This window comes from Scyliorhinus canicula, chromosome 3, assembly GCF_902713615.1.
Source record: "Scyliorhinus canicula chromosome 3, sScyCan1.1, whole genome shotgun sequence".
Lineage (NCBI taxonomy): Eukaryota > Metazoa > Chordata > Chondrichthyes > Carcharhiniformes > Scyliorhinidae > Scyliorhinus > Scyliorhinus canicula.
Window position 1 is genome coordinate 182802916 of NC_052148.1, and position 6960 is coordinate 182809875.

Consider the following 6960-nt stretch of genomic DNA (forward strand, 5'->3'; position numbering starts at 1 on the left):
CATCCTGGTAAATCTCCTCTGCACCCGTTCCAAAGCTTCCACGTCCTTCCTATAATGAGGCGACCAGAACTGTACGCAATACTCCAAATGCGGCCGTACTAGAGTTTTGTACAACTGCAACATGACCTCATGGCTCCGGAACTCAATCCCTCTACCAATAAAGGCCATCAGACCATAGGCCTTCTTCACAACCCTATCAACCTGGGTGGCAACTTTCAGGGATCTATGTACATGGACACCGAGATCCCTCTGCTCATCCACACTACCAAGAATTTTACCATTAGCCAAATATTCCGCATTCCTGTTATTCTTTCCAAAGTGAATCACCTCACACTTCTCCACATTAAACTCCATTTGCCACCTCTCAGCCCAGCTCTGCAGCTTATCTATGTCCCTCTGTAACCTGCAACATCCTTCCGCACTGTCTACAACTCCACCGACTTTAGTGTCGTCTGCAAATTTACTTACCCATCCTTCTGCTCCCTCCTCTAGGTCATTAATAAAAATGACAAACAGCAACGGCCCCAGAACAGATCCTTGTGGTACGCCACTCGTAACTGAACTTCATTCTGAACATTTCCCATCAACCACCACCCTCTGTCTTCTTTCAACTAGCCAATTTCTGATCCACAACTAGCCAATTTCTGATCCACACTAGCCAATTTCTGATCCACACTAGCCAATTTCTGATCCACAGCCAATTTCTGATCCAAGTTCTGGAGCAGTTTGGGATTGGACCAAGATTTGTGAACTGGGTAAAGCTACTATATAAGGAGCCGAGGGCGAGTGTCCGCACAAACAACATCAGCTCGAGATACTTTTCTCTCCACCGTGGGATGAGACAGGGATGTCCTATGTCCTATAAGAAGTTTGGGAGCATGGAAAGGAATAGTGCGGGAGGGGGGGTTAGAGCATATAGGTGCCCTTATATGCCGACAACTTGCTGTTATATGTGTCGGAACCGAGTGCGTCGATAGGGGGATTATTGGAGCTACTGCAAGTATTTGGATCTCGGGATACAAGCTGAATCTAGACAAGAGTGAGTGTTTTGTGGTGTCTCGGCTGGGGGTGGGGGCAAGGGTGCCATTCCATAGGGCAGGACTCACTTTAGGTATCTGGGGGTGCAGGTTGCCCGGGAGTGGGGAAGGCTTCGCATGTACAACATCTCTAGTTTGGTGGGGAGAGTGAAAGCCGATCTGGCAAGGTGGGATGGTCTCCCTCTGTCACTGGTGGGTCGGGCACAGGAGGTTAAAATGAATATGTTGCCGTGATTTCTGTTTGTTTTTCAATGCCTGCCGATTTTCCTGCCAAAGGCTTTTTTCAGAGAGATTGAGGGAAGGATTACCTCATTCATACGGGGAGGGAAGGTGGCCAGAGTGAGAAAGGTGCTGCTACAGAGGAGAAGGCAGGCAGGGGGTTTGGGTCTTCCGAACCTGATGTACTACTACTGGGTGGCGAATGTGGAGAAGGTGCGGAGCTGGGTCAGAGGGGTTGATTCCCAGTGGGTCAGAACGGAGGAGAATTTGTGCAGAGGATCGGGACTGAAAGCACTAGCAACAGCACCGCTCCCGATAGCTCCGGGGAAATACTAAGGGAGTCCGGTAATAATAGCTTCATTGAGAACTTGGAGGCAGTTTCACCAACACTTCGGGTTGGGGGCAGGGTCAAGGTAAATGCCGATTCGGGGGAACCACAGAATTGAGCCAGGGAGGTGGGATTGAAATTTTCAGAAATGGTAGGAGAAGGGGATTAAGATGCTAAAAGATTTGTTTCTTAGGGGTCGGTTTGCAAGGCTGAAGGAGCTGGAAGCGAAGTATGGGCTGGAACAGGGGGATAGTGTTTAGATACATGCAGGTTTGAGATTTTGCCAGAAAGGAGATACAGAGCTTCCCGGAGGAACTGGCCTCCACATTGCTGGAGGAGGTGCTGGTGACAGGGGGACTGGAGAAGGGGACAGTGTCAGCGGTTTACGGAGCTATTTTGGAAGAGGATAAGGCACCACTGGAAGGAATCAAAGCAAAGTGGGAGGAATAGTTGGGAGAGGTTATAGAGAAGGGGTTCTGGTGTGAGGTGCTCCGGAGAGTAAATGCCTCCACCTCGTATGCAAGGTTGGGGCTGATACAGCTGAAGGTGGTATACAGAGGCACACCTCACGAGGGCGAGGATGAGCTGATTCTTTGAAGGAGTAGAAGATGTGTGTGAGCGTTGCGGGGAGGGCCCGCTAATCACGTTCATGTGTTTTGGTCCTGTTCAAAGCTAGAGGATTACTGGAAGGAGGTGTTTAGGGTAATTTCCAAGGTGGTGCACATGAAACTGGACCCGAGTGCCCAGGAGGCCATATTCGGGGTGTCGGACCAGCCAGGGTTGGAAACGGGGGCGGAGGCAGATATCGTAGCATTCGCCTCGTTGATCGCCCTAAGGCGGATCCTGTTGGGATGGAGAGCAGCCTCTCCACCGTGTGCCCTGGCATGGCGGGGGACCTGTTGGAATTCTTGACTCTTGAGAAGGTTAAGTTTGAACTGAGGGGAAGGACGGAGGGGTTCTACAAGTCATGGGCATTATTCATTATGCACTTTCAAGAACTGGATAACATCGAACATTAATTGGAGGGGGTGGGTGGAAGGGTTGGGGGGAGGGGGGCTGTGTGTGTTAATGGCGACTATGGGTGATTCCGGATTCCTTTTTGTCATTTGTTTATGTAAACATGCGGGCTGATGTTTGGGGTTTGGTGGGAGGATGGGATCGTTGCTATTGTTATGGGGATTGACATGTTTGTTGCTGATTATTGTTTATTGTTGGTGGGTGTAAATTTGGGAGAAAATGTGAAAAAGGAGGAGAATAAAAATATTTTATTTCAACTTTTTTGTTTTGAATAAGGATAGCCTTGCTAATTTTATTTTGTAAATACTGTGCTTATAAAGAACTAGTCAGACAGGTTTTCTTGAGTTTAACAGAGTAAGAGGTTAGTTTCAAGACACAAAGTAAATCTGATATGGGTTGAATTTTAAAAACACATCCTGACGTCTGAAACACGTGTGCGCACACACTTGAAAACCACACACACCAATACAGATTACAAGTTAGCGGGGCGGGGAGACAGAATTGGTCAAATTAGAGTTTGGTTAAAAAAAAAGTTCACAGTTTGTAGCTTGCTGTCTAGTCTGACTACAGTGGCGTAGCGGTGGTGTCACTGGATTAATAATCCATCGACCCAGGTTAATATTCTGGGGACCCGGGTTACGAATCCCACCAGGGCAGATGGTGAAATTTGAGTTTAATAAAAATCTGAAATTAAAAGTCTAAAGACGACCATGGCCGGGATTCTCCCATGCCCGGTGTGGCGGGGGGGTCCCGGTGGGATGGAGTGGCGTGAACCACTCTGGCGTCAGGCCGCCCCAAAGGTGCGGAAGTCTCCGCACCTTTAGGGGCCAAGCCCTAACATTGAGGGGCTAGGCCCGCGCCGGAGTGGTTGGCGCCCCGCCAGCCGGCGGGAACGGCCTGTGGCGCCACACCAGCCGGGGACGAAGGGACTTCGCTGGCCGGCAGAAGTCCACGCATGCGCCGGAGCGTCAGCGGCTGCTGACATCATCCCCGCACTTGCGCAACAGAGGGGGTCACGTCCGTCTCCGCCATGGTGAAGACTATGGCGAAGGCGGAAGGAAAAAATGCCCCCACGGCACAGGCCCACACGCCGATCGGTGGGCCCCGATCGCGGGCCAGGCCACCGTGGGGGCACCCCCCGGGGCCAGATCGTGACCCCCCCAGGACCCCGGAGCCCGCCCGCGTCACCTGGTCCCGCCGGTAAGGTAGGTGGTTTGATCCACGCCGGCGGGAAAGGCATGACAGCGGCAGGACTTTGGCCCATCGTGGGCCAGAGAATCGCCGGGGGGGGGGGGGGGGGCGCTGACCAGCACGGCGCGATTCCCGCCCCGCCGAATCTCTGGTGCCAGAGACTTCGGGACGCAGCGGGGGCGGGATTGACGCTGGCCCCCGGCGATCCTCCGACCCGGCGGGGGGTCGGAGAATCCCGCCCCATGAAACCATTGTCAATTGGCAGATCAGTGGGTTCTGCCTTAAGGGCTTTCATTGACACTGAATCTCTCTATGCCCAGACTGAGAAAGAATTCCTCGCCTTTGTCTTTACCTGCCACAAATGTAATATATGGGCACCCTGTCACCGGTGTCATCATCCAGCACAACCACACAACAATATAGTTAGGGATTACAAGGTTAGGATGGGGGAGTGGGCTGAGGTAGGGTGCTCGTTCAGAAGGTCGGTGTAGATTCAAAGGGCTGAATGGCCTCCTTCGGCACTGTAGGGGTTTTGCGATTCTATGATAGGATGCAATGATCTTGATGCTCCTGATTTACTCATTCAAATGAGTAGATTGTTCCTATGGAGACGCAGCTTTGGAGTTGATTTTTTTTCTTTTAAAAAATCTTTCGTTTCAATTATCCCTTGCTGAATGGGTTGGTTATTGCTGGCAACAACTCTTGAACCAAATATGCCAAATTACCCAGGAGAAAAAATGGTTCAGATCGGTATTCTTATTTCCCAGTTTTTACTGCTGTTCCATTTTAAGGCATAAGGCAGCAGTTTGGGCCAGTATTCAGATTTCCCTATCTTAACTGTTGTGTTGTTCTGGGTATAAAGTTCTGGCATTCTTCGAATAATAACCTTATACCAATGTTTGTGTTGTTTAGGCATATTCTTTATTAATTGCTGTACTGAGCCTCCTGCAGCAATTTTTCCTGTATCAGGTGTGGATCAGTGCTAATGTGAAGCTCAGCAGCTTTCATTGTTCGGGCTGGTGGAGGGCATTGGCAGTGAATCTCCTTTACAGGCCCCTGGGCCCAACAGAGGACCTTCCAAAGGTTCCATTTCCCTCCTCCAGCCTATCTATCCCAGCCTCACATCTCCTTTGCCTGGCCTGACAGAATGGCTTGAGTGATAGCCCCCCTCCCCTTACCTCAGTGTCCGGTTCAAGTCAACATCACTCCCAGAAGTGGGGCCAGTGAGCTGCCAGCTATTTGATTTAGTCAGTGGCTTTCAGAGATGGGACTTCACGACATCCACTGTGGGTGGGGTTTACGGAGGGGAGTGGAAAGCCTGACCCAAGCCGCTTAGCGGCCCACTGCCTATAAAAATAGTTGTGGGGTGAGCAGGGCCAGACCCACCCGTAATATTTACACTGGGGTGAGCCGGGATTCCAGCTGCGCGTAGAATTTCTGCATTAATTTAATTTGTCATTTTCTGTTTACTTATCATAGAATTTACAGTGCAGAAGGAGGCCATTCGGCCCATCGAGTCTGCACCAGCTCTTAGAAAGAGCACCCTACCCAAGGTCAACACCTCCACCCTCTGCCCATAACCCAGTAACCCCACCCAACACTAAGGGCAATTTTGGACACTAAGGGCAATTTATCATGGCCAATCCACCTAACCTGCACATCTTTGGACTGTGGGAGGAAACCGGAGCACCCGGTGGAAACCCACGCACACACGGGGAGGATGTGCAGACTCCGCACAAACAGTGACCAAAGCAGGAATCGAACCTGGGACCCTGGAACTGTGAAGCAATTGTGCTATCCACAATGCTACCGTGCTGCCCTACTTCTTAATTATCTTCTCACCTTAGGACATTGCTTCAGGGCCCTTTGGTTCTACAGATGCTTGACAATCTAAATGGCCTATTACCATGGATGAGGTTGGACAGTAAAGGAGGCAGTTTCAGGAGGCAGTGCCAGGGGAGCCTGTGGGTGGTGTAAGGGGGCAGTGCCAGGATACTGGCAGGACAAGCCCCTCTGACCACTGGAGCTGTAGCTACCTGTGCCTCCGGGCAGGTTCTTTTTGCCTGGCTCACATCCTTCAAAACCTGTTGTAAATCTCACCGCCGCGATGTCACGTCAGCGAGGGGGCAATTCCTAATGTGGGAGGAATTACGTAGTGGGGAAGCCCATTAATTATATTTAAATGTATGGAAATGAGATTCCCGCCTATCCTGGGATTTTGTCCTTGTGCCGCAGCCTGTGCAGGACAAAATCCCAGCCCGAGTGTGGAGTTTTAACCAATGAAGGTAAATCAGAAATCAGATTGAGACGGCCATTCTGCCTAATGGAAGGAGAATCCCAAGGGCACTGCTGATTTGGAAGCTCAATAATATATGGTCGGAGCAGCCAAAACCCATGGTGGCAAGGACATGTTTGGAAAATTAATTGATGCTGAAGCAATTCAAATATGGGGAGATTACAGTTGGGGCTGGTTTAGCACAGTGGGCTAAATAACTGGCTTGGAAAGCAGACCAAGGCCAGCAGCGCGGGTTCAATTCCCGTACCAGCCTCCCCAAACAGGCGTCGGACTGTGGCGACTAGGGGCTTTTCACAGTCACTTCATTTGAAGCCTACATGTGACAATAAGCGATTTTCATTTCATTTCAGTTCTCACCCAGTGTTCACAGGCTGGATTCTCTGTTTGGGAGACTAAGTCCCCACGCAGGCGTGCTTTACGCCAGGAAAACTGGGGCAATACAGCCACCCTGTTTTGCTGGGGGCTAGCAGGGAGGTAGCGTCCTGCAGTGGCCGTGCCGTGCTTCATGGCAGACTCAGCCTGCGGACCTGGACTGCAAAAATGAGACTATGAGAGTCCCACGTCGTCGGGAACTCGGCCTGTCGGGGACGGAGCATCGTGGGCAGGCCTGAGGGTGTGAATATGTGTCGCGGCCCACTCCTAGAGTACACCGCTTTTCAGGGGGCAGAGAATCCGAAAAAAAGGCACCGCCCCCAATTTTGGTGTCAAAACGGATTCTCCGCCGAGCGCATCCGCCGAGCGGGGCAGCACGGTAGCATGGTGGTTAGCATAAATGCTTCACAGCTCCAGGATCCCAGGTTCGATTCCCGGCTGGGTCACTGTCTGTGCGGAGTCTGCACGTCCTCCCCGTGTGTGCGTGGGTTTCCTCCGGG